At 46.2% G+C, this 24,734-nt stretch overlaps 1 long non-coding RNA gene across 1 annotated transcript; it reads left to right on the forward strand.

Annotated features, from left to right (window-relative positions):
- Nucleotides 1–1,164: 1,164 nt before the first annotated feature.
- Nucleotides 1,165–24,692, forward strand: LOC135977863 (uncharacterized). The gene is made up of 3 exons (XR_010595307.1): nucleotides 1,165–1,695; nucleotides 16,273–16,538; nucleotides 24,532–24,692. It is a non-coding gene; the product is annotated as an uncharacterized LOC135977863 (long non-coding RNA).
- The last annotated feature ends 42 nt before the right edge of the window (nucleotides 24,693–24,734 follow it).

Here is a 24,734-nt window from a genome sequence, read left to right on the forward strand (position 1 = left end):
AGTTATTTTTTTTGCACCAATTTTCACCCACTTTTACATTAAATAAATTCCCAGGACATTTTAAAATAAAAACTGAAAATGAGAGGCCTTGTGAATACTGTGTTTTGGCCAGTGTACTGTGATTTTTACTGTGTGATGATATCGATTTAGTGTAAGAAGAAATTACTCATCTTGTGCAGTAACGATGGTTCTTCGAGATGTGTGTCCCTGTGGGTGCTCCACTCTAGGTGTCGGTGCGTCTGTGCGCTGGAGATCAGAGATTTCTCGCAGCAGTACTGGGTAGGGGGAAGGGCAGCCACTGGCACCTCCTATAGCGTGCGCCCCCCTGACTGTCCCCTCAGTTCCTTCTCTACTGGAAGTAGATGAGAGGAGAGTGGGTAGTGGAATACCCACAGGGACACACAACTCAAAGAACCATAGTTATTGCACATGGTGAGTAACTTCTTCTTCTTCATCGAGTGGTGTCCCTGTGGGTGCGCCACTCAAGGTGCTTGTAAAGCAGTACCCCTCCAGGGTGGTAGGGGTTAGGAGTTATGTATAAGTGTGTTATGAGAGCATTGTAAGGCCAACAATAGAGTCTGAGACTAGGCCTTGGGTGATAGCGTAATGCTTTACAAAAGTGAGCTCCGATGTCCAGGTTGCAGCTCTACAAACATCTATTAAGGGGACATTGTTCAAGAGTGCAATCGATGTCACCGTGGCTCGCGTTGAGTGGGATCTGATGCCCACGGTGGGTTCTTTGTGATGCAGGTGGTAGCAAGTTTGAATACAGGTAGAGACCCATTTTAGACAGTCTCTGCGTCGATATTGTAGAGCCCTTGGAGCACTCTGCTGTAGAGACGAATAGTCTTGGTGACTTGCGAAATGGTTTAGTTCTGTCCAAGTAGAAGGCTACAGCCAGTCTGACATCCAGCATGTGCAATGTTGCTTCTCGGGAGTCATTATGTGGCTTGGGCTGGAAGGCAGGTAAGTGTATGGTTTGGGTAATATGAACATTTGTAGCCACTTTGGGCAAGAATTTTGGGTGAGGACATGACATGATTTTGTCTTTGGTAAATACAGTGTACAGTCATTCAGTCATCAATGCTCCTATTTTGCTGACACGTCTGGCAGACGTGATTGCCACTAGTAATACGACCTTCAGTGACACGTGAAGGAGCGAGTAGGTTGTTAGAGGCTCAAAGGGTGGTCTTGTGAAACATTTGAACACAAGATTGAGAGCCCATGGTGGTGCAGGTTGGTGTACTTCTGGGTACATGTTCTGTATACCTGCTAGAAAGCACCGTGTAATCGGGTGAATGAATATTGAAGCCCCTTCTCTCTGTTCATGGAGGGCCGTAATGGCAGCGAGGTGTACTTTAATAGAGCTTATGGCTAACCCCGTTTCCTTCATTTCTAGTAGGTAGCCTAGGATCATCGATAGAAGCGCCTTGGTTGCATCCAGCTGTCATTGGTGACACCAAAGGGAGAATCTTCTTCACTTGTGGCAGTAAGTATTGTTAGTGGTGAGGCAACTTTTTTTTACCTATTTTACTTTCTCCGAACAGTTCAATTCCCCATGTTGGAACCAAAGAGGAGCCACGCTTTGAGATGGAGTTTCGCTGGGTCTGGATGGAGCGTCAGGCCCTTGTTCTGGGACAGGAAGTCCATCTGGAAAGGCAGCAGTTGTGGGGCACAGACTGCTAGACGTGAGAGGTACGGAAACCAAGTCTGTCTGGGCCATGTGGGGACAATGAGAATGATGTATGCGGTGTCGAGTCGTATCTTGCGGATGACCCATGGGATCAGTGGTAACGGCGGGAAGACATACATGAGTGACACATTCCATGGGATGAGGAAGGCATTCCATGCCCTGGAGCAAAATAGTGGACATTTGTGATTTGTTGCTGAGGCGAAAAGGTCGATTACTGGGTGACCCCATTTTCGGAATAGTGTGTTGAGAACCCTGTTGTGGATTTCCCACTCGTGTTCCTGTGAGAAGTGCCTGCTGAGGTTGTCGGCTGTAGTGTTTTGGCACCTTGGTAGGTATGATGCTGTGATGTTTATATTGTTGCGGATGCAGAAGCTCCATAAATTCATGGCTTTTACACATAGCGAGTGAGACCTGGCTCCTCCTTGGCGATTGATATAAAACATGCACTCCACATTGTCGGTGAGAATAGAGATTGAGGGTTCATGTGTGAGTGGAGGGAAGTGTCGGCATCCATTGTGTACCGTCCAGAGTTCCAGGAGATTGAAATGTAGGTGATTTTCCATCGCAGACAACTTGCCTTGTACATTGTGATGACCCAAGTGGGTACCCCAACCCATCAGGTAGGTGTGACAGATTGGATCACAGAAAACTCCCTTAGGACTTGCCAACCAATGTGCCAAGACTTTCCTGCCCTGACAGCTTAGGACTCCAGCACCCTGTCTTGTTGAGCCAGACATGCCAGTCTGCTCCAACACAGACCCAGGGTCTGAATTACTTGCCCCAGAGCTGCAGACTTAACTGAAAGAAACTTACAGAAGTGCTCCTGTCTTTACCACTCAGATGCCAAAGTGCCAATGCGGTCCAAACCCCAAATAAATCCATTTTACCCTGTATAAAATGTATACAGGGTAAACTCATAAATTGTTCGCCTCTATAACACTGATAGAGAGATATGCACAGCTGTTTGCCCCCCAGGTATTAATACATACTCTGAGTTAATTAATAAGTACAAAGTGATTTTATTAAATACAGAAAGTAGGATTTAAGTGGTTCCAAGTAGTAACAGAGAGAACAAAGTCAATTTCCAAGCAAAATAAAATAGAACACGCAAGTCTATGTCTAAGAAATCTGAATACAGATGAAACCTCACCAGTTTCAATAAGCTTCCTTTTACAGACTAGTCTCCTTCTAGTCTGGGTCCAACAATCATTCTCACCCCCTGTAGTTACTGTCCTTTGTTCCAATTTCTTTCAGGTATCCTTGGGAGTAGAGAGGCTCTCTCTTTAGCCAGCTGAAGACAAAATTGAGGGGTCTCCCAAAGGCTTAACTAGACTTTCCCTTGTGGGGGGAGACCCCCTTCCTCTCTCCTATGCAAAATCCAGCTCCAAGATGGAGTTTTGGAGTCACATGGGCAAGTCACATGTGCATTCATGACTGAATTTCTTACCAGACAAGCCACATTCCTGGGAAAGCTTCAATGTGGATTGGCATCTTCGAGTTCGTTGTTGGCTTAAGTGGTTCTTGATTGGGCATTTAATTTGCACATTCCCTTCTCAATAGAAATCAAGCAAGTATACCGCCAATATTCCTAACTTCAAGTACAAAAATGATACATGCATACAAATAGGATTAATAGATTGTGTCGATCATAACCTTTACAGAGATATGTTACATGACATATGTAGCATAAAACATATTCTAGTTATGTCATATATACATTCATAAGCATATTCCATAAAGCCTTATAGGGGGCACTGTCACGGGAGGCATCTGTTGTAATAGTCACTGATGCGGGGGGTGTCTTGTTGAAAGGGAATCCCGGAGCATACATTCCCTGGCTGTGTCCACCATTGTAGGGTGAGGATAATATTTGGTGGTAGTGTCACACATCTGTTGAGATAGTGTTTGCTGGGTGCATAGACCATGTTCAACCAGTGCTGCAGACAGCGTATATGGAGTCTGGCATACTTTACTACGAAAGTTGTAGCTGACATATGTCCCAGAATCTGAAGGCATGTCCTCACTGAAGTTTGTGGTCTGATGATCACCGTGTAAATAAGATTGGTCAATGCAGTGAAACTGTGGTTTGGCAATATTGCCTTGGCTTGTATGGAGTCTAGGTCGGCTACAATAAACTCCAATTGCTGGGTTGGTTCCAGGGTGGATTTCTTTTCGTTCATCTGTAGATCTAGTTGGTGAACCGGGTCTATTGTGGTCTTCAGCATGCCTGCCGTTTCTTCTCGGTTTGCACCTCTGAGAAGACAATCATCCAAATAGGGAAAGATTATGACTCCATTGTGTCATAAATGTGCTGCTACTACCAGAGCGTTTTTGAGACTACGCAGGGAACAGTGGACAGTCCGAAGGGAAAGACCCTGTATTGGTAGTGATTGGGTCCGCCTGTGAACCTCAGGAACCATCTGTGGGCAGGATGTATTGTAATATGGAAGTATGCATCTTGGAGGTTAAGGGCTGCAAACCATCTAGCGCTGGGATTATTGTGGCCAGAGTGATCATTTTTGTACCTGTGGTTGCATACGAACCTGTTGAGTTTTCGGAGATCTAAGATTGGTCTCCATCCCCTCCTTTCTTCTCTGTCAGGAAATATTTGGAATAAGAACCCCTCCCTTGGTATTGATGTGGTGCTGGTTCTACAGCACCCAGCAGTAGGAGGTAGTCTACTTCCTGTTGTAGAAGGTGATCGTGATAGGGGTCCCTGAAGAAGGATGGGATACGAGGGAGGGTAGGGGGAATGGCTGTGAAAGGACTGGTGTAGCCGGATTGTATGATCTCCAAAACCCATTGATCTGTGGTTATCGCAGCTGAGGCATGGTAAAATGGGCATAGGCGGTGACCAAAACTGTGGAATGGGGTATCTGTTGTCACTAGAGATATGGGAGGTGGTGCATACCCTCGACCAAGACCTCAAAATTGTGGCTTAGATGTAAATGGACGGGTGGACGAGGTCTGGTTCTGTGTAGCTCGTCATCTCTGAGCCCGTTGTTTGGGTCTGTTCTGAGTGAAGTATCGTGGTTGTTGACGGTTAAATGAGGTGTCTCGTGACCTGGTTTGGTGTAAAGTGAGGGCGTTTGTCAGGCGGTGGGTGTTTGCCTAGTGTATGCAGCATTGTTCAGAAGGCCTTCATGGTATGGAGACGAGAATAGTTTATCCCTATCGAAGGGGAGGTCCTCCACTTTTAGCTGTAGTTCTTTTGGAATTCCCAAAGTCTGCAACCATGATGTTCTTCTCATAACCACAGCTGTTGTGGTTCTTTAGGCAGCTATGTCCGCTACATCCATTGATCCATTGATATTAACTGACCCTCGTTGATAATGGCGTTGAGTTGAGGACGTTTATGCTTGGGGAGGTCTTCCACGAGCTCTTGTATTTTACCATAGTTAGAGTAGTCGTAATTTGCTAGTAGAGCAGAATAGTTAGCAACTCTAAGCAGAAGAGTGGCTGACGAGTAAACTTTCCGCCCAAAGAGGTTCAATCTCTTGTGTTCTTTATCTGGCAGTGAGGAGCGTAAATGAGGCTGTTTGCTACACTGATTAGCAGCCTCTACTACTAGAAAGCAGGCTTGATGGTGTGAAAACAAAAATTCCATGTCTTTGGCTGGAACGAAGTATTTTCTGTCAGATCTTTTGTTAGTCGGGGATACCGATGCCACTGTTTGCCATATTACCTCCGCAGGCTCTATTATAGCCTCTTCAATGGGGAGGGCAATCTTGGTCAATGATGCTGGTTGTAAGTTTTTTAACAACCTATGTTGTTTCTTCTGCACCTCATGTAAGGAAATTTCTTGGCTATTTGCTACTCTTTTGAAGAGTTCTTGGAACTGTTTCAGGTCATCTGGTGTCGTAGGGATAGACGGCGTCACCGCTTTGTCTGGTGCAGAAGATGAGTAAGGGGCAGGTGGTGAATCATCCGGGTCTGCCTGAGATAGTATTTCTTCTCTTCTATCTCTGTCTCAGGAGGGTAAGAGGTTTCTCTGTGTGGTAATGATGGATGTACTCTGGAACCTCCTGTTGCTGGGGAAGGATAGGGGATCTGGTATGTGGGCCAAGGACCCCATTGTGGCCATTGCATGGGGTAAGGTGGTAATGGGTAAGGCTACTGCTGTGCATACCAGGGCAGTGAATGCTCGGAGGAATGAGGCTTAGGCTTTCCATTCCATGTAGGTCTCATCTCTGATGGGGATGAGCGTTGTCCTGAACATATCCTTCCTCACCACTATGCATGGTGCAGGAGATAAAGGATGGTACCATGCTATGTAGCTCGGGGTGTGTTCGGTGTCGAGCAGTGGCGACTGTGGTGCCGAAGAAACTGCTATGTGAGCAGGACACAGGAGTTGCGCTGGTCCCGCCTTGGGGTTGCAGTCAACTGTTGGAGCACTGACCGGTGCTGGATTCAGCTTGTTAGGCGGTAGCAAGTCTTGTATCGGTGCCGGTGGCAGCAGAATTGATCGCAGTGCCGCTGCCTGTGCCGCGCTCTGCCCCGGGGTGGCTTCCTGTTGTTTGTCCTTCGAGTTTGGAGATGACCATGACATCACTGGTTGGTTTGGTTTCTGGGAACACGTGAGTGGCTGATCAGGTCAATTAGAGCTTTGAACTGTCTATGGCAAACTGAACAAGAAATGCCACTGTGAGTAACTAGATTAACAATGGACATGCTGCTCTTACGAGAGTTACCTTGCTGGCACTTCTGCTCCGCCTCAGCAGTTCTCCTCTGCTCATAGACGGTAGCTCCAGAATGCATGAGACTTCACCAGGTAGAACGAGCATGAGCGAGATCTTCCCAAAACTCTGGGTCAATGTTGAAACACCTCAAGGATAATTTGAGGGAATCTTTGAAACTTTTATTCTGGCCTCCCTGAGAGCACTTTCTCTCCTTTAACTCACCATAAAAGATCTTCTCTGACAATGACTCATCTGACAGTCTGGTGACATGGCCTGCCCATCTCCCCTGTGATTTCATGCTTGGAGTGCCTACCCATCTGAGAACCTCAATATCTGGAACGTTGTCTTACCATCTTATCCTCATCAGTTTCCTCAGACAGCCCATGTGAAAGTAATTCAGGTACACTGTCCAGGTTTTGCATGGATACCTCAGAGTTGGCAACATGATGACTTTGTAGATGTTCAGTTTTGTTTGTTGGCTAATGTCTCTGTGCTCCCAAAGGCTACACTTGCTTTGTCAATTCTGGTGTTGGTTTAATTATCCATGTGAACTTCACACAACAGTGCACTGCCCAGATAGCTGAACTTGTCCACTGCCCGGAGGGCTTGGCCATTCACTGTAATAGCAGGCCCTATATCAGGCTTTCCTGGTGCAGCAGGCTGGACATCACTTTTCTCTTCTTGATGTTGATTGTGAGACCAAAAGTGTCACAGGCTGAAGAGAACTAGTCCACACTTTGCTACACGTCAGACTCAAATCTGGCATTCAGGGAACAGTCATCAGCAAACAGATCATGAACAGCCACTTCCTGTACCTTTGGCTTTGCCTGTAGTTTCCTCAGATTGAAGAGTTTCCCATCAGTCCGGTATCTGATGCCAATCCAGACGTCACAGTCACCAAACGCATCTGTAATATGCCAGAAAACATCATACTGAAGAGCGCTGGTGCCAGCACACAGCCCTGCTTGACTCCCTTGGTGACTGGGAATGGTTCAGATGACTCACCATCTTCCACAGCACGAGCCATCATGAAATTGATGAACCACTGCAATGAATTTCTCTGGGAAACTGAATTTTGCCATGATTTTCCAAAGGCCCTCCCGACTGACTGCATCCAATGCTTTGTCAGGTCAATGAAAGTGTAGCGGGGTGGTTACCTCGCTCCTGCCCTGAAGGGCTTAAAACAGCCCAAGGGGAAGGGTTGTGGCTGGGAGGTGCTAAGCTGGGCTGATTGGGAAGCAGCTGCAGCTGGGCCACACCCCAATCAGGCCTCATCTGGCCCTATATAAAAAGGCTATGAGCCAGAGGCCAAGCAATCTCTCTCTGCCTTCAGAGGGAGAAGGGCCTGGCTGCAGTGAGCTAGAGACAGAGTACCTGAGTGGAGCAGGGCTGGGGACAGGCTGAGGAGCTGGGGATCTCCAGCCTGGAAAGCCCCAGGCTGCGGCCTAGTAGGAGGCCAAGGAGTACTGGGGGTTGCAGAGGGCAGCCCAGGGGTAGGCCCAGGCAGCAGGTCCAAACCTAACCTTGCCTGAGATGAGTGGCCTATACTGCAGTCTGCCCCGGGGAGCGGGGGCTAGTTGGTGACTGGCAGTGGCCTTATTCGGAGGCAAGGTAAGGCTAGTGGGTGGGCGTTCCCCGGGGAGGGGAGACCCTAGTACTGAGGGGTGTACTGCCAGGGGGCAGCACCCCAGATAAAAGGGCACCAGTGTCCGGGAAGGACACGGGGGCCAAAGGACAGGCGGATCACCGGCCTGCAGAGGGTGCTCTGGGCTGGAAATCGAGCTAATTCCCAGAAGAGACCAGCAGGAGGCGCCGCAGGGGTGAGTCCGCCCCTCTACAGAAAGTCATATACAGGTTGGAGTTCTGTTCCTGACATTTCTCCTGAAGTTGAGACGCAGCAGACACCATATCTGTGGTTCCGCACCTTTTTCTGAAGCCACACTGACACGCAGGCAGGAGCCCTTGTTCAAGGCAATTCTGGCAAGAATTTTGCTGGATCTTGATAAGGAGATGCCCTAACAGTTGTTGCAGGTCTGTCTGTTATCTTTCCACTTGTACAAGTGGACAATAGATGCAGCCTTTTGTTCCTGGGGTATAGTTTTAGAGCCCACATTGACTGGAAAAATTCAGTCAGTTTCAGAGCCATGTGCAAGCCTCTGACCTTGTAGACTTCTGCTGGTATCACTTCTGCTCCAGGTTCTTTACCATTTGACAGCAGGTCAATTGCTTTCGCAGTTTCAGTCAGTAAGAGATATGGTGATATCAAACTGGGGCAGTCGATCAATTGCCTCCTCACTTACAGATTGTTGATTGAAAAAAAATCACTGGTCTGTTGGTATAAGGAGGCACCATTATCCCTATTTGGTGTATGGTGTGTAATTCCCCTGCGAATCTAGCGCCAAAACTGATCTTTCAATTTGCAAATCTCAAAATGAATGTTTTAATATTCCCCCCAAAAAGGCTTTTTTTTGTTCTCCACTGAAACAATGATAAAAAACAACATGAAGTCATGAAATGTTTTGGTTGACCCAAATATGCATTTTCATACAAAAAATATTTCAAGGGAAAAATGAAACAATGGCAGAAAAGTGCATTCCAAAACCAGAAAACCAACAAACAAAGAAACATATGACAATTACTAGTGTTTGACTTTGCAAAAATTTGAAAATCGTACAGAGTGAGAGGGCAGGGAACGGACCACTATACTACAACTTCATAACAGCTAACAGACATTAGTAATTTTTTTTCTCTTTTAGAGGAAATTCTTGCTGAAATTTTTAAGTTCCATTTTCCCTCTTCCTTCTTCCATAGTCCCCTGAAACACCTCCCACTAAGGGACGGGGCTTCCCTCGCCCATGACCCTCCCACCCAACAAAGACTCCTACTGTGACTCCCTTTCCTATGCTTCCCTCTCCCAACTCCCCCAGCCCATCACACCTCTCTGCCTCCAAGTTCTATCGTCATCCCCACAGCCAATGACTTCTCCCTGCCTCCCCTGGATCCCACCGGATCACACGGCATATTGAAGACAGGTGTGTTTTAAACCACTGATTGTAAATCTGTCCCTCTCTTTCACAAGCCCAGCACATTGTGTTCAACAGTTGGACTATCGCCATGAACATGGCAGAATGAAAGCTCATAATTTGCCTTTTTTTCTTCCTCTGTGTGATCTGAAATGAAGACAAAGGTAATTTCTGGGACCAAAGGGGTGTGTTCAAGGGAGAAGCAAAGGCTACTGCTGGAGAATCCTTCTGGCTGCAGGGGCTTGGAAAGTTTTCCTGCTTTCATCTTCCTCATGCCCATGTGGTAGGCAAGGAGGTTACATGGGTTGTTTCCCCTGTGGCCAGGGGCACTCTGCTTGAGTCTCACCCCTTGCACCATCTTCTTTTGTTGCTTCTCAAGATCGCCTCTCCCACCAGAACAATGAAGAGCCTGATCAAACATTGTGACAACAAAATCAGCTGCCTCAATTGTGCTCCAACCATGTCATCCCCTCCCTACTCAAATCCCTCCCCTGGCTCCTTCTCTACTTCTGCAAAAATTATAGCTTTTCCTCAACTTCAAGGCTCAACACCCAGGAACTGCATACTTTGTCAGAGGGGCTGCTCTACTGCCCTGGGGTTTGTGGGCTGTTCCACAACCTCAGCCAGAGGGGAATTAATTCAAACTGGAAAGGTGCAGAGATGGGCTCCCAGGATGATCAGAGACATGGAGTGACTGTCTAAGGGCTGGTCTACATTGTGGGGGGGATCGATCCAAGATACGCAACTTCAGCTACGCGAATATCTTGGATCGAAGTATCTTGGATCAAATTACCTGGAGTCCAGACAGCGCGGGATCGACGGCCGCGGCTCCCCCGTCGACTGCGCTATCGCCGCTCGCTCTGGTGGAGTTCCGGAGTCGACGGTGAGCGCGTTTGGGGATCGATATATCGCGTCTTAACGAGACGCGATATATCGATCCCGGATAAATCAATTGCTACCCACCAATACGGCGGGTAGTGAAGACGTACCTTTAGGAGAGGAGACTAAAAGAACTGAGCTTGATTTACCTAGCAAAGGAAGGGCTGAGAGGGGATGTGCTAGCTCTGTGTAAATGTACTGGGGAAGAGAACACCAGAGAGGGAGAGGAGGAACTGGAGTTAATGAACAAATTTGTCAAAAGAATAAATGGAGTATAACTGGCCCTGAATGAAATTCAGGCTGGAAACTGAAGCTTTGTGCCCATCTAGAAAGCTGGCTAGATCGTCGGGCTCAACAGGTAGTGATCAACGGCTCCATGTCGGTCCTGGGGCAGGTTTTGTTCAATATCTTCATTAATGGTCTGGAGGATGGCATGGACTGCACTCTCAGCAAGTTTGCAGATGACACTAAACTGGGAGGAGTGGTAGATAAGCTGGAGGGTAGGGATAGGATACAGAGGGACCTAGACAAATTAGAGGATTGGGCCAAAAGAAACCTGATGAGGTTCAACAAGGACAAGTGCAGAGTCCTGCACTTAGGACGGAAGAATCCCATGCACTGCTACAGACTAGGAACTGAGTGGCTAGGCAGCAGTTCTGCAGAAAAGGACCTAAGGGTTACAGTGGACAAAAAGCTGGATATGAGTCAACAGTGTGCCCTTGTTGCCAAGAAGGCTAACGGCATTTTGGGCTGTATAAGTAGGGGCATTGCCAGCAGATCGAGGAACGTGATCGTTCCCCTCTATTCGACATTGGTGAGGCCTCATCTCGAGTACTGTGTCCAGTTTTGGGCCCCACACTACAAGAAGGATGTGGAAAAATTGGAAAGAGTCCAGCGGAGGGCAACAAAAATGATTAGGGGGCTGGAGCACATGACTTATGAGGAAAGGCTGAGGGAACTGGGATTGCTTAGTCTGCAGAAGAGAAGAATGAGGGGGGATTTGATAGCAGCCTTCAACTACCTGAAGGGGGGTTCCAAAGAGGATGGAGCTCGGCTGTTCTCAGTGGTGGCAGATGACAGAACAAGGAGCAATGGTCTCAAGTTGCAGTTGGGGAGGTTTAGGTTGGATATTAGGAAACACTATTTCACTAGGAGGGTGGTGAAGCACTGGAATGGGTTACCTAGGGAGGTGGTGGAATCTCCTTCATTAGAGGTTTTTAAGGTTAGGCTTGACAAAGCCCTGGCTGGGATGATTTAGTTGGGAATTGGTCCTGCTTTGAGCAAGGGGTTGGACTAGATGACCTTCTGAGGTCCCTTCCAACCCTGATATTCTAGGATTCTATGATCAGAGGAGGGAGATTCTGGAGCAGCGTCCCCGCAGGAGTTGTGGGGTAAGCAACAGAATGAGTTGGAAAATGGAATTTGATAAGTTTCTGAGCATGGTTATCATAGAATCATAGAAGATTAGGGTTGGAAGAAACCTCAGGAGGTCATCTAGTCCAACTCCCTGCTCAAAGCAGGACCAACACTAACTAAATCATCCCAGCCAGGGCTTTGTCAAGGCGGAACTTAAAAACCTCTAAGGAAGCAGATTCCACCACCTCCCTTGGTAATCCATTCCAGTGCTTCACCACCTTCCTAGTGAAACAGTGTTTCCTAATATCCAACCTAAACCTCCTCCACTGCAACTTGAGACCATTGCTCCTTGTTCTGTCATCTACCACCCCTGAAAATAGCCTAGTTCCATCCTCTTTGGAACCCCCCCTTCAGATAGTTGAAGGCTGCTATCAAATCCCCCTCACTCTTCTCTTCTGCAGATTAAACAAGCCCAGGTCCCTTAGCCTCTCCTCGTAAGTCATGTGCCCCAGCTCTCTGATTCTTTTTGTTGCCCTCTCCAGGACTCTTTCCAATTTGTCCACATCCTTCTTGTGGTGTGGGGCTGAAAACTGGACACAGTATTCCAGATGAGGCCTCATCAATGCTGAATAGAGGGGAATGATCGCATCCCTCAATCTGCTGGCAATGCTCCTAGTTATACAGCCCAAAATGCTGTTAGCCTTCTTGGCAACAAGGGCACATTGTGGACTCAATTCCAGTTTCTCGTCCACTGTAACCCCTAGGTCCTTTTCTGCTGAACTGCTGTCTAGCCATTTGGTCCCTAGTCTGTAGCAGTGCTTGGTATTCTTCCGTCCTAAGTGCAGGACTCTGCACTTGTCATTGTTGAACCTCATCAGATTTCTTTTGGTCCAATCCTCCAATATCTCTAGGTCCTTCTGTATCCTATCCCTACCCTCCAGAGTATCTACCTATCCCCCCAGCTTAGTGTCATCCATGAACTTGCTGAGTGTGCAATCCAGACCATCATCCATATCATTAATGAGGATACTAAACAAAACCTGCCCCAGGACCAACCCCTGGGGCACTCCACATTTGCTACCGGCTGCCAAATAGACACTACCTGTTAAGCCCGACAATCCAGCCAGCTTTCTATCCACCTTATTGTCCATATATCCAATCCATACTTTTTTAACTTGCTGGCAAGACTACTGTGGGAGACTGTATCAAAAGCTTTGCTAAAGTCAAGCTATATCACGTCCACTGATTTCCCCATATCCACAGAGCCATTTATCTTATCATAGAAGGCAATCAGGTTGACTTGCCTTTGGTGAATCTATGTTGACTGTTCCTGATAACCTTCCTCTCCTCCAAGTGCTTCAAAATTGATTCCTTCAGGACCTACTCCATGATTTTTCCAGGTAGTGAGGTGAGACTGACCACCTGTAGTTCCCCGGGTTCTCCTTCTTCCCTTTTTTAAAGATGGGCACTATAGTTGCCTTTTTCCAATCATTCTAATCACTGAGGAGGAGGCGGTGCCCCTCTGATCACTGATAGCCCAGTTAATAAGTCACTCAGAAGAACTGCAGGCAGCCCAGCTTTGAATCCCTCCTCTCCCCTTTCCTAGGCAAGTGACCTAACTGCAGGGCTGCGGGCTCTTCTAAGGGGGTGCTTTGCAATCTCTCCTGTCGAAGCTATCCTTGTATAAATAATTAAATAGCCATATGCACAGAGTCTGAGACCCAGATGTGCAGCCCTCCCTGGTGAGCATCCTAGTCCCTGGCCTACAGAGCCATTTGCACTTGCTTTCTGGCCCAATTAGTATTAAATATTAGGGTTTTCGGTATTTTTGTAAGTCTTCTCTAAAATATATTAAGTATTTAAGTATACAAGTGTGATATCCATGCTATAGTTAAGGTTCAGGTTTCAGTTACCTGCTGAACCCTGAAAAACTGTTTTGAGCAGTTTCAGAGACTCTGAGGGGCTCTCAGTTCTCTAATAGTCCATTACTTAAGGAGAGTCTGTTTTCAGTTGACAGTTTTAACTTCTGTATCCAGCTTCACTTTCTGAAGCTGTCTCATCGCATAGCAGTAGATCTTGATATTAAACTGTCCATAAGTTGTTTTCTTTTTTAATTTAATGCATTTAACTGAACTGAAATATCCTCCCTTGTGCTGCTTTCACCTATTCCTGGAATGAGAGCAGAAGAATACTGGAGAGTTATACTAATGTAAATCCATACCAAGTGCTGACTACAGGGCGGAGATCAAAATCCCCTTAAAGAATAATAAACACACAGTGTTGTTAAAAAGGCAGCATTAGTGCTAACAGACTCAGTTCTTCAGGTCTGATAGGCTGGCAGTGAACAGTTTCAAGTTTGAAGACTCTTGGACCTGATTCTCATCTTCTCATATACAGCTCTGATAATGGGAATTAGGTGCCCAGGTTCTTTTGAAAATCTTGCTATGCACCGAGCTGCATGTTTAGGCACCTAAATATATTTGAAAATCTGGCTCTTAGGCACTTTTGAAAACTTTACTCAATGTTGAAGACGTTTTTTTCTAGCAATAAAAACACAAGTATTTGCTTTGGTTGTTATAAGAATGGAAGGATTTATTAATCAGCTATAGTTATATGATTGTTCAAAGGGCAAGCAAACAGGTACTGCAGTGACTCTGAAAAGGATTCAGCTGGTGACAGTGGCCAAATAACTTAACATGATCTCCCACTGTAATGCTGTTTCAAAAAGAGCTAATGTGACCCTGGGGTGTAAAACAGGGGGGGTAGTGATTTTTACCTCTGTATCCAGCATTGGAGAGACTGATATTGAAATACTGCATCCAATTCTGGGGTCCACATTTTAAAAAGGATTATGAAAAATTGGAGAGGGCACAGAAAAGAGCTGGAACTATAATTCAAGGGCAGGAGAAAATGACTGAAAAGGACACATTTAAAGAGCTGAATCTGTTGCGCTTATCAAAAAGAAGATTGAGAGGTGATGTGAATACAGTGTGAATACACTGCACAAGAACATTTGTGGGGAGAAAATACTGCGTATTAAAGAGCTCTTTAATCTAGCAGAGAAAGTCCTAACAACGACCAATGACTAGAAGTAAAAGGCAGAACAATTCAGATTAGAAATAGTAGCTCACATTTTTAACAGTGAGGGTGATTAACCATTGGAACAAACTACTAAAGGAAGTGGTGGTTTTTCAATCTCTTGATGTCGTCAAATCAAGCCTAGATTCCTTTCTGAAAGACGCTTTAGTCAAACACAAATTATTGGGTTCCATACAGAGCTAACTTGGTGAAATTTAATGGTATGGGATTGATAGAAGGGAGGTCAGAATAGATGATGTAATGTTCTGTTGGGACCTTAACATCTATGAATAGCTCACAGACTGATATATTTTATCACAAGTATAGAAACCACACAATTCAATTACCACACGATAATTATGAAAACACAGTGCTTTTCCCAGCCATCCAACATTAATGTCCGTGAATTTGCTCCAGTGATCCAATGAGGCCTGCAAAACCATGGAGAATTACCCCATCTTGTTCATGGACAAATGCTTGATGAGATAGGCAAAGAATGGGCAAAGTGATCACAACGCTAGCCTCACCGCAGCTGGAAAACCTGAGCTACTTGGTTTGAATATTACCTAGCCTGATCACCTTATGCAACAGCATATATGGAGGGAAGAGCTTTGCACACCTCCATCAACTTCCCTCACTGTGGATTTCCCCACACCAAACTGGTTCACCACCAAGTGGCAGCAATCTGAAGAGATAAGCTCCACACTGCAATTGCCACGCATGTCTCCATGCTAATTGGTGTTCTAGCACTGCAGGTCAAGACAATGTTTGGCTCACAGCTCCAGGAAGGTGACTTTCTGCATCCTAAAGTTTTAGGACCATTGCTGGTCATGCCAAGACTTAAGAGCTATTTGATCCCATGACTGTGCTCACTGGCTAGGCCCAGAAGTGTCACTCCATCGAGAGAAGCTGCTCTAGGAATATATGACAGAGACAGAAAGGCCAGTGCAAATTCAAAGGATGGTTCTTCTTCTACCAATTTAATTTAAAAATCCAATTGCTATCTAAAATTAACCGACAGCTAAGCACAATATTTTATTATTTTTTTATTATATATATTATATATTTATTATATAATGGGGCCTAACTGGTATATAAGGGCAGTCAGCAGCAAACCAGCTGAGCGGCGAACAGCAGAGGCTAACAGAGGAAGTTTGCCTGGGAGCTGTCCGAGAGGAGGTACGCTAAGTGCTGCATTAGGGGGGCTGTGTTGGTGAGTATCTGAGTGTCTGCTGCTGGGACAGTTGGTCAGTTTGACCGTGTGCTTGATTGCTTGCTTGGTTGTTTGAAAAGTGTGAATTGGGAGTGCTTTGTTCCAGGTGGGCCTTGAGGGGGCCTGACTGGTATATAAGGCCAGTCAGCAGCGAACCAGCTGAGCGGCGAACAGCAGAGGCTAAAAGCGGGAGTTTGCCTGGGCAGAGCCCACTGAGGCTTTCATCTATGGGTTTCTCTGAGTAGTTCCTGCAACAGTTGAGGAAGCTCTTAAGAGGACGGTGATATGGAAGGTGAGCGATCAGCTGTTGTCACCTGCACAGGTTGTGCCATGTTTGTCTTTCTTCCACAGGACAGAAGCGACTTTGTCTGTACGAAGGGCAAGCTGGTCTCCATATTGGAAGAGAAGGTTCGAGGCCTGGAGAAACGAGTATCGACTCTGCGTTGCATAAGGGAAAATGAAGATTTCCTGGACAGACGTCAGGAGATGCTTCTACGGCCACAATGTTCTGAAGATTCAGAACAGGCGCAGCAGGGACAGAAGGATTGTGAAGAGGTTTGGCAGCATGTGACCTCCAGAAGAAGAGGAGCGTCCATGCACCAGCAATGGAGATACAGGTGAGCAATCGTTTCCATATTCTCTCTACAGGTACTAATGCGGAGAGTGGACTAGATGACCCATCTGAGGGAAGGGAGCAGAAGGAGACTCCACCGATTGGAAGGCAAAAGATGCACTGTCCTAGGGATGGGGGTTCCACGACCACCACTCCCAAGAGGAGGAGGAGGGTGGTGGTGGTCGGGGACTCCCTCCTCAGGGGGACTGAGTCATCTATCTGCCGCCCCGACCGGGAAAACCGAGAGGTCTGCTGCTTGCCAGGAGCTAGGATACACGATGTGACGGAGAGACTGCCGAGACTCATCAAACCTTCGGATCGCTACCCCTTCCTGCTTCTCCACGTGGGCACCAATGATAGTGCCAAGAATGACCTTGAGCGGATCACTGCAGACTACGTGGCTCTGGGAAGAAGGATAAAGGAGTTTGAGGCGCAAGTGGCGTTCTCGTCCATCCTCCCTGTGCAAGGAAAAGGCCTGGGTAGAGACCGTCGAATCATGGAACTCAACGAATGGCTACGCAGGTGGTGTTGGAGAGAAGGCTTTGGATTCTTTGACCATGGGATGGTGTTCCAAGAACGAGGAGTGCTAGGCAGAGACGGGCTCCACCTAACGACGAGAGGGAAGAGCATCTTCGCCAGCAGGCTGGCTAACCTAGTGAGGAGGGCTTTAAACTAGGTTCACCGGGGGAAGGAGACCAAAGCCCTGAGGTAAGTGGGGAAATGGGATCCTGGGAGGAAGCACGAGTAGGAGAGCGCAAGAGGGGAGGACTCCTGTCTCATGCTGAGAAAGAGGGACGATCGATGAGTTATCTTAAGTGCCTATACACAAATGCAAGAAGCCTGGGAAACAAGCAGGGAGAACTGGAAGTCCTGGCACAGTCAGGGAACTATGATGCGATTGGAATAACAGAGACTTGGTGGGATAACTCACATGACTGGAGTACTGTCATGGATGGATATAAACTGTTCAGGAAGGACAGGCAGGGCAGAAAAGGTGGGGGAGTTGCGTTGTATGTAAGAGAGGAGTATGACTGCTCAGAGCTCCTGTATGAAACTGCAGAAAAACCTGAGAGTCTCTGGATAAAGTTGAGAAGTGTGAGTAACAAGGGTGATGTCATGGTTGGAGTCTGCTATAGACCACCAGACCAGGGGGATGAGGTGGACGAGGCTTTCTTCTGGCAACTAGCAGAAGTTGCTAGATCGCAGGCCCTGGTTCTCATGGGAGACTTTAATCACCCTGATATCTGCTGGGAGAGCAATACAGCGGTGCACAGACAATCCAGGAAATTTTTGGAAAGTGTAGGGGACAATTTCCTGGTGCAAGTGCTGGAGGAACCAACTAGGGGCAGAGCTTTTCTTGACCTGCTGCTCACAAACAGGGAAGAATTAGTAGGGGAAGCAAAAGTGGATGGGAACCTGGGAGGCAGTGACCATGAGATGGTCGAGTTCAGGATCCTGACACAAGGAAGAAAGGAGATCAGCACAATACGGACCCTGGACTTCAGAAAAGCAGACTTTGACTCCCTCAGGGAACAGATGGGCAGGATCCCCTGGGAGAATAACATGAAGGGCAAAGGGGTCCAGGAGAGCTGGCTGTATTTTAAAGAATCCTTATTGCGGTCGCAGGAACAAACCATCCCGATGTGTAGAAAGAATAGTAAATATGGCAGGCGACCAGCTTGGCTAAACAGTGAAATCCTTGCTGATCTTAAACGCAAAAAAGAAGCTTACAAGAAGTGGAAGATTGGACAAGTGACCAGGGAGGAGTATAAAAATATTGCTCAGGCATGCAGGAGTGAAATCAGGAAGGCCAAATCACTCTTGGAGTTGCAGTTAGCAAGAGATGTTATGAGTAACAAGAAGGGTTTCTACAGGTATGTTAGCAACAAGAAGAAAGTCAAGGAAAGTGTGGGCCCCTTACTGAATGAGGGAGGCAACCTAGTGACCGAGGATGTGGAAAAAGCTAATGTACTCAATGATTTTTTTGCCTCTGTCTTCACGAACTAGGTCAGCTCCCAGACTGCTGCACTGGGCAGCACAATATGGGGAGAAGGTGACCAGCCCTCTGTGGAGAAAGAAGTGGTTCAGGACTATTTAGAAAAACTGGACGTGCACAAGTCCATGGGGCCGGATGCGCTGCATCCGAGGGTGCTAAAGGAGTAGGCGGGTGAGATTGCAGAGCCATTAGCCATTATTTTTGAAAACTCATGGCGATCGGGGGAGGTCCCGGATGACTGGAAAAAGGCTAATGTCGTGCCCATCTTTAAAAAAGGGAAGGAGGAGGATCCGGGGAACTACAGGCCAGTCAGCCTCACCTCCGTCCCTGGAAAAATCATGGAGCAGGTCCTCAAGGAATCAATTATGAAACATTTAGAGGAGAGGAAAGTGATCAGGAACAGTCAGCAGGGATTCACGAAGGGGAAGTCGTGCCTGACTAACCTAATTGCCTTCTATGATGAGATAACTGGCTCTGTGGATGAGGGGAAAGCAGTGGATGTGTTATTCCTTGACTTTAGCAAAGCTTTTGATACGGACTCCCACAATATTCTTGCCGCCAAGTATGGGCTGGATGAATGGACTGTAAGGTGGATAGAAAGCTGGCTAGATCGTCGGGCTCAACGGGAAGTGATCAATGACTCCATGTCTAGCTGGCAGCCGGTTTCAAGCGGAGTGCCCCAAGGGTCGGTCCTGGGGCCGGTTTTGTTTGATATCTTTATTAATGATCTGGAGGATGGTGTGGACTGCACTCTCAGCAAGTTTGCAGATGACACTAAACTAGGAGGCGTGGTAGATACATTAGAGGGTAGGGATCGGATACAGAGGGACCTAGACAAATTAGAGGATTGGGCCAAAAAAAACCTGATGAGGTTCAACAAGGACAAGAGCAGAGTCCTGCACTTAGGACGGAAGAATCCCACGCACTGCTACAGACTAGGGACCAAATGGCTAGGTAGCAGTTCTGCAGAAAAGGACCTAGGGGTCACAGTGGACAAGAACCTGGATATGAGTCAACAGTGTGCTCTTGTTGCCAAGAAGGCTAACGGCATTTTGGGATGTATAAGTAGGGGCATTGCCAGCAGATCGAGGAACGTGATCGTTCCCCTTTATTCGACATTGGTGAGGCCTCATCTGGAATACTGTGTCCAGTTTTGGGCCCCACATTACAAGAAGGATGTGGAAAAATTGGAAAGAGTCCAACGGAGGGCAACAAAAATGATTAGGGATCTGGAGCACATGACTTATGAGGAAAGGCTGAGGGAACTGGGATTGTTTAGTCTGCAGAAGAGAAGAATGAGGAGGGATTTGATAGCAGCCTTCAACTACCTGAAGGGGGGTTCCAAAGAGGATGGAGTTCGGCTGTTCTCAGTGGTGGCAGATGACAGAACAAGGAGCAATGGTCTCAAGTTGCAGTGGGGGAGGTCCAGGTTGGATATTAGGAAACACTATTTCACTAGAAGGGTGGTGAAGCACTGGAATGCGTTACCTAGGGAGGTGGTGGAGTCTCCTTTCTTGGAGGTTTTTAAGGCCCGGCTTGACAAAGCCCTGGCTGGGATGATTTAGCTGGGAATTGGTCCTGCTTTGAGCAGGAGGTAGGACTAGATGACCTCTTGAGGTCCCTTCCAACCCTGATATTCTAGGATTCTATATTCATTTTAATATCATAATTAATATGAGAACTTCTAGTACTAATATTCATATTGTAATTTCTTATTCCAAAAATATTGTTCTAGACTTTCAATGGGACTTAGACACTGAAATCACTTAGATACTTTTGAAAATGTTACTCTTAGTGTCTAAAATTAGGCACCTAAATCTTTACTTAGGTATCAAAGTAAGTGGCTTTATTCTCAGAGGTGCTGAGAACCTACAGTCCCCATTGATTTCAGAAGTAATTATGGGAGCTTGGCATCTCCGAAAATCAGCCCACTCATTTAGCCATCACATCTTGAAAGATGTCCTGACCAGACAAGAGGAAGCAACCAGACAAGATCACTGTGACAAACGTGAGACCTTGCAAGCATGGAAACTTCAAAGACTGTTCTACTGAGATGTGATAGCCACTATGGGCACAGGGGATGTTCACAGACTGCTGTATCAATAATCGGTATATGCAGCTGTGTTTTTCTGGCTCGCTGAGTGAGTTTTCAGCAGAATCTGGACTCACTGCAGGGTGGGGAGGGTAATGAATGCAAGTCCCAATGCCAGTTACTCAGACACCCAGCACCTTTGAAGCTTTGGTCCTGGGGAGAAGTAGCACTGATTGGTTTTACCTGGTCCTGGAGGCCTGACGACAAAGGCCCCAAATAGTATAACGATTCAGCCTGATCTGACTTAGGTCAGACTCACTCTGGACCAGTGTATGGACCTACCAGGACTCCCTGTGGATGATGGGTGACACTGGCTAAGGTTAATATCTGTGCTGTCTATTGTTTTAGGATAGGTTTTCTTTGACATACACTTGTACTAAATCAAGATACTGTGTTCTGTGAAAGCTGGCTAGTCACTGGTAACCCTGTCATTATCCCTGGGGGAGAGCAGAACTGCAGGTGCTAACCTAAAGTCAGACCTGCTAGGGTAGTCACAGGGAATTGCCGGGGGACTGCAGCCCTAAAATTGTGGTCTGGAGGGAGAGGGACAGGGGTTATAGAATCATAGAATATCAGGATTGGAAGGACCTCAGGAGGTCATCTAGTCCAACCCCCTGCTCAAAGCAGGACCAACCCCAACTAAATCATCCTGCTCATAGTGGGATGATGGCTGGAGGCCAGGAAGGGGGAACAGGTGCAGTTAACCCCAAAACTGGGACAATCTCCATTGGGTTCAGCTGAATCCTGGGCAATGCCTGGGATGATGAGAACCTGAAGTTCCTAATATCACCCATGCTCTAGCACATCATTTTTCCTTCCCACACAGGAGCACTCCACATTACGCTTCCTCTTTTTCTTGTTTTGCCTTCCGTCTCATGAGAGTCTAGCTTAGGCAGCCAGAAAAACTCCACCTTTGCAACTCTGCTGTACTGAAAGAGACAACCTGAGAGCCATGCTTTCACCCCAGCCAGTAACAGCTAAATCTCAGGTTAATAAGTAGAGCTGCGTGAAACCTTTTGTCTGAACCTCTTTTTCCAGTAAAAAATGCAGATTTAGGCTGACTAAAACATTTTGCGAATTCATGTTAATTTTGCAGAATTATTTTGGTGAAAAACAAACCAACAAACATGCAGAAAAAAGGAAATTGTTTTGTTTTGACATTGTTGAATGGAAACATTTGATTTCTCAATTCAAAATGACTTTTTTTTTAAATTTTCTTCAATTTTATTTAAAATATATAAAAACATTTTAAAAGCTCCAAAACAAAATGAAATGTTACATTTCATGTCAAACACTTCATGTCACTGAAAAAAAAATTTTATAGGCCAAAATTTTGAATTTTTTTTCATTCAGGGTTACCTAAAACATTCCCCCCCGCCAAATTTTTTGGAACTGCCAGCAAAATTAAAAGTCAGTTCTTTGCACTGCTCTACTAATAAAACTCTTGGAATTTGCAGCTGCTAAATGGCAAATAATAGGGACAGAAGCTGGGCCTTCTTATATTTCTTCTCCTGTGTGTGTCTGCTTTGTTTTGTCTTGTCTTTAAAAGAAACAGGACTGGAATTCAACACCCCCAAAGCAACCATCTTACTGTATCTACCTCATGTCCCCAACAAGGTCATTCAATCCTTCTTCAGCACCAGAGCCCAAGGATAGTCCAGCCAGGAACAAACATTTCTAGAGTGTCTAGATGACCATTTACACCCCTGCTATAGCTGGCAAACAAGTCACTTGTCTGATATGGCCAAGATCTCTAGTTTAGACAAAGGTGAGGAGATTTTCCACTAAAGAAAATGCTGTACAGAGAAAGGGAGTATGGGAAGCAGCCACAATGAAAGTCTTATTTAGTTCTTTCAGTTGTAAATGCTTTAAGAGTTTTCCTTTCCCTTCTCCTTCCCCTGTGTTTTTAATAGAAGGTTAAAAGGATTTATGTTCTCTCCCCGCCCTTTAATGGAAAAGGGGCAGTGATCAGTAATAATTCTGACACAAACCCGCTTACCATAAGTAAGTGTTTAGTGCTGCAACTATATACAAGAGCCTTCAATCTCCTCAACCATTGCTGGCCCCAACATACGCCCTCTATCAATGCAACAGGGAAAATGAATCTCACAGCTTTGTTGACAAAGATTTTTTATATGAGCTACATTTTCCTCACCGGGAATCATAGGTAGTGTTTCAAATAATGGCAATTTCAGCATCCTTTTAATATTCTGATCATTAAAACCAGCCACCTGCTTGAGCCAGTGCTAAAACTGTCCAATTTCATGGCATAACGTGATTTTTTTTTCTGGAGCAGAGGGAGGGAAATAACCATTAGATACTTTTCAGTTTCTTAGATGAGCCATTTTAAAGGCTTTTAATCTGTAAATTGATGATAATTACTCCCTGACCTCCTTTGTAGGACACTTTGAGTATGTCTACACTGCAATAAATAATTCCCGGCACCAAGTCTGAGAGCCATGGTCAATTGACTAGGGCTCGGACTGTGGAGCTAAATACTGCTGTGTAAACATTTGGGATCAGACTAGACCCCAGGCTCTGAGACCCTCCCTCCTTGTGGGCTTTCACAGCCTGGATTCCAGACCAAGCCAAAATGTCTGCCCTGCAATTTGTAATCCTGGAGATAGAGCCCTGTGAGCTGATTTGTGCCTCCTGCTGCCCTGCCGTGGGTCTTTTGTTGCAGTGTAAATGTTCCCTTTGAGATCTAGTGATGGGAATTGCTATATAAGAACTATTTCCTCTTTTGTGTAGGTGTGACACTCTGTATCTCGGGGGAACACCCTGCAACCCCATGTTCATCCTTGTAATATAATTGCGTGGTATCCAATGCAAAGTTTGTCATGTCGGGTGTCTTCAGAAGGTTTATGATGCACTGAGCATTGTTGTTACAATAATGTTATAGGTAGTAATTTCATCTATATAGTTGTGAGGCTGAAAATGTGTCCTCATGGCTTAAAACAAGCCCAGGCAAAACTCTCCAGGAACAGAGGGGCAGTTCACACCTCATCGAGGCATATATGGGATGAACCCAGCCCAGCCTCACAGGAACAAAGGACACTGGCCTAGGCAGCAACAAAGGATCTGTTGGACTCTCAAGTGAGTCACCCCCTTTCCCTTCCTTTGGTCAGTTTGGGACTACGATGAGGTAATGCTCACCTGACACTGAAGGGGGGGTGGGGGCAAAGCCAAGGGCTGGTCTACACTGGGGGGGGATCGATCCAAGATACGGAACTTCAGCTACGCGAATAGCATAGCTGAAGTCGAAGTATCTTGGATCGAATTACCTGGGGTCCAGACGGCGCGGGATCGACGGCCGCGGCTCCCCCGTCGACTGCGCTACCGCCGCTCGCTCTGGTGGAGTTCCGGAGTCCACGGTGAGCGCGTTCGGGGATCGATATATCGCGTCTTAACGAGATGTGATATGTCGATCCCAGATAAATCGATTGCTACCCACCAATACAGCGGGTAGTGAAGACGTACCCCCAGAGGGAAGAAAGAACATGATAATGAGGTGCTTTTGCATCAGTACCCTGCTACAATTCCTTACAGAAATAGAACTGTTAAATAACAAGTCGAAGTTATTGATAAATATATTCAAGACCACCAAGATCATGAAATTCTTAACATTTGACAGATTTCCCCCCTTAACTATAATGATCTTGTCAGGATTTTTACCTTGAAATTAATTATATTTATTCTCACTTTTGCCTTCAACATAGAGGTTTTTTTTTTGCCTGTGTACTATGAAGACATAGCAAAATAGATTTAAAAAATAGAATTATGACTAGAAATAGATATAACAACAGTGAACATATTAAAGTCAGTAAACATCAACAGCCTTCGAGTTGAATTCAATACATTACCTTGACGCTGAATGATTGCAGATCAGTGTTTCTCCCTTTCTTTCAGTCCATGGATCACTTCACCAGAGAATCCCTCATGGACCAGCGTCTCTCTAAAGCTACTGGTCCCAAGTGCTTGGGTCATCAACTGTTTTATTCTTGGATTCTGGAGAATCACTAGTGTATTGGAATATAAAAATGAAACTAAGTTATGACTTACATAACTAAGGTCTGACTCTTTGCCTAATTGTACTGCCACTAGTTCTCACA

Source organism: Chrysemys picta, unplaced genomic scaffold, assembly GCF_011386835.1.
Source record: "Chrysemys picta bellii isolate R12L10 unplaced genomic scaffold, ASM1138683v2 scaf51, whole genome shotgun sequence".
NCBI lineage: Eukaryota > Metazoa > Chordata > Testudines > Emydidae > Chrysemys > Chrysemys picta.